The sequence below is a fragment of the Microcebus murinus genome, chromosome 10 (assembly GCF_040939455.1).
Source record: "Microcebus murinus isolate Inina chromosome 10, M.murinus_Inina_mat1.0, whole genome shotgun sequence".
Classification (NCBI taxonomy): domain Eukaryota; kingdom Metazoa; phylum Chordata; class Mammalia; order Primates; family Cheirogaleidae; genus Microcebus; species Microcebus murinus.
In genome coordinates, this window is record NC_134113.1 from 92,435,558 (window position 1) to 92,439,660 (window position 4,103).

Here is a 4,103-nt window from a genome sequence, read left to right on the forward strand (position 1 = left end):
GATTGAGACAGGTAGTCAGTAAGCAGGAACTGTCCCTTTGGCTAATTCTTTTTAGCTGCAGGTGTCTGTCAGGCAGGCACTCTTTGATCAGCTTTCATACTGTGGCTCCATGCAAACCTGCTTTGTTGTACAAAATAGGCGAAAGCCACAGGTTTGAGACTGTAGCCTCACCTTGGAAAGCAGCTGCCACTGACCTGTGAGATGCCCTCCTGAGGCGAGGCAGCTTTTGATACGTGAACTGACACGTTCACATACACATATTCCTTCAGGGCAAAACTCTGCAAAACTCCTGAAATAATTTCTGTCTCTTTATAGCAATATTAATCTATGGAGCAACATATCCATGGGGCAACATTTCTATGGGGCAATATCATGTGGTCTTTGTTTTTACTTCTCTTTATGTGGAAAATTACATTTATGTTTTTGCATATGTTGAAACATCCCTCCATCTCTGGGATAAAGCCCACTTGGTCATAATGGATTATTTTTTCATGAGCAGCTGAATTTAATTTATGAAGATTTTATTGGGAATTTATGCATGTGTATTTATAAGGGATATTGGCTTGTAGGTATTTTGTGGGGAGGGTCCTTTCCTGGCTTTAGTATCAGGGTGATGTTGGCTTCATTTAATATTATGGTTCTGCTGTTTATCATTTGTTTAGATCAAGTAGGATTTGCGTTAGGAATCTGGGCACTCCTTTGTTAGCTAAATAATTAAAATTGTTTTAGCTAAATAAATAATTAAAATTGTTTTGGGCCACGCATGGTGGCTCATCCCTGTAATCCTAGCACTCTGGGTGGCCGAGGTGGGCAGATAGTTTGAGCTCAGGGGTTCAAGACCAGCCTGAGCAAGAGCGAGACCCCATCTCTACTAAAAAAAGTAGAAAGAAATTAGTTGGACAACTAAAATATATATAGAAAAAATTAGCTGGGCATGGTGGCGCATGCCTGTAGTCCCAGCTACGCAGGAGGCTGAGGCAGTAGGATTGCTTGAGCTCAGGAGTTTGAGGTTGCTGTGAGCTAGGCTGACACCATGGCACTCTAGCCAGGGCAACAGAGTGAGACTGTGTCTCAAATAAATAAATAAATAAGTAAAAATAAATCAATAGGTAAATAAAATTATTTTGTCTTCTTGTTGAATTGTTCCCTTTACCATTATATGATGACTATCTCTGTCTTTCATTACTTTTTTTTATTTGAAAACTAAGTTATCTGATATGAGAACTGCTATACCAGCTTTCTTTTGGTTTCCATTAGCATGGAATATTGTTTTCCATCCCTTTACCTTGAGTCTTGATGAGTCCTTGTAGGTTAGATGTGTTTCCCAAATACAGCAGATACTTGGCTTGTGTATATTTATTCTTTTGCTCAGCCTATGTCTCTTGAGAGGAGAATTCACACCATTCTTATTGATTGGTGGAATTGATATGGGTGATGCCGTTCTTTACATCCTATTGCATAGCGTCAGAGCGGGAAGCGGTAGTACCGCAGAACAAAGAGACAGGGTCACTGAGGCTGAAATCATCAAAAGGAGTTTTATTGACTAGCTCAAGCTAGGGTCCAAGTCCCAGAGCACCAATAGGGTGGCCTCTGTTGGGACAAAGACCTCGCGCACTGTGGGACGGAGCCCTTTATAGCCTAGGTGCATAACCTGTCCACACGCTTGCCCTTTACATTGATTGGTGAGCCCCTTGTGCCCATGCGCTTGCCCTTTTGATTCATCCCAAAATTTACTGGGATCAGCCCGCTCAAACCAACTTCCTAAAAACAAGCAATATACATAAGCTAAAAGAAAGCACTTAGCCTGAGGCTTCACAATAGTACCTTATTGCTTTATTTTACCTTTTGTACTATTATTTTATTGGAGCTCTGAGCTTTAGCTTTGGGGTGGTATTACTCTGGTGGGTGATCACTGTTCTGATCTATGCATAATGCAGTTCTGAGTGTTTCCTGACGGGCAGGTCTTGTCTTGACGAATTCCCTCAGTGTTTGCTTGTCTGGAAATGTCTTTATTTCTCCTACATTTATAAAACTTAGTTTTTTAGGATACAAAATTCTAGTCTGTTTAAAAAGACTGAAGATAGCACCCTAATCCCTTCTGGCTTATAAGGTCTCCATTGAGAAGTCCACAGTCATCCTGATGGGTTTTCCTTTGTAAGTTACTTGATGTTTTCAGCTTACGGCTCACAGCAGTTTTTCATTTATGTTGACTGCTCTCCTGGTTGGAATGCGAGAGGCAGGGTCCACGCATCAGAGTGCTTGAATGTGCCCAGCCTGGTTACTATGGCTCCCAGGGCTGTATTCTTTCTAGCCATAGCACCCACCCTAATCAAACAGGGTGGTTTTCCTGCAGGGGTGACGTGTGCTCTCCCACCTCACCATGTCTTGGAACCCTACAGTATTCTCCTATCAGATCTGTCCAGGTGGGCTTTCTCACCACGTGAGTCTAACTCCCAGACCTCGCCCTGTGACGCCAGCAACTCAGGGGGCACAGGGTCTGGTCTGCTTGTCTGATCCACTGGTATGTGACTCTGTGGAACACCAGCAGGCAGGGAGTTCCCAAATTGGGAACCTTGGGTCCACTGGGGGTGGAGTGTCAAGGTAGTCTTGAGAGACAGAGTTTAGTGTCCAATGCCCCATTCAGGGTCAGACATTAGTCATTATACTGAGGCACCACCTAAATGCCAAAAAGGCAACATCTTTAATGTAGCTATTTGATTATCATAGGTTAAATCACATGGATTTGGAGGAGTGAGCAGGGGTGACTGCAGTTTAGATAATTTGTACAATACATTTGGGTCAATATTGAGAAAATCAATTCTATTTAATCTATTGGTTGTAAGATAATGGATTCTGCCAATTTTCATATCTAACATTTCTGAGTTCTGAGTCCTGTGAGGATTTCAGGTGGCTGGTCTCTCTCCTTAGTTATTTCTCTCTGCTTATTTTAGCTTCATTTTTCTCTGCTTTGCTTTACCAATTAAATCTCCATCTACTCTCCATTTTCCAGGAATTCATTGAAATTTTTCATCAATTTATAGAAACCTACTCCCTTTTGTGTTATTGTTTTAGACTTATAAGTTTTTGAACATTTAATAAAATTTTAGTGGAATTTTAGAAGAAATAGGAGATAAAAATCTGTTTAATATATTGGAGTCAGTAGTATATTTTCATAAACCTAATTTTAAAATTAGGCTTCTTTGTTTTATGTCATTACCTTGAACTATTCTGACATAGGGTTATTTCCATTTCTTAAACATATGTTGTTGTTGTTGTTTTTATTTCGGCATTTTATGGGGGTACAAATTTTAAGATTTCAAAAAATGCCCTTTCCCCCCTCCCCCCACAAGTCTGAGTTTCCAGCATGACCATCCCCCAGATGGTGCACATCTCAGTCATTATGTATGTATATACCCGCCCCCTCCCCCCTCCCACCTGCCCAATATCCTATTACTGTAGTTCCTATGTGTCCACTTAGGTGCTGCTCAGTTGATACCAGTTTGCTGGTGAGTATATGTGGTGTTTGTTTTTCCATTCTTGGGATACTTCACTTAGTAGTATGGGTTCCAGCTCTAATCAGGAAAATATAAGATGTGCTATATCACCATTGTTTCTTAGAGCTGAATAGTACTCCATGGTATACATATACCACATTTTATTAATCCCTTCTTGGATTGATGGGCACTTGGGCTGTTTCCACAGCCTTGCGATTATGAATTGTGCTGCTATAAAAATTCGAGTGCAGGTGTCTTTTTTGTAGAGTGTCATTGGATCTTTTGAGTAGATGCCCAGTAATGGAATTGCTGGATCAAATGGTAGATCCATTTGTATCACTTTAAGGTATCTCCATATTGCTTTCCACAGAGGTTGAACTAGTTTGCAGTCCCACCAGCAGTGTGGGAGTGTTCCTCTCTCTCCGCATCCACGCCAGCATTTATTGTTTGGGGCTTTTTGATAAAGGCCATTCTCACTGGAGTTAAGTGATATCTCATTGTGTTTTTGATTTGCATTTCCCTGATGATTAGAATGTTGAGCATTTTTTCATATGTTTGTTGGCCATTCTTCTGTCTTCTTTAGAAAAGTTTCTGTTCAAGTCCTTTGCC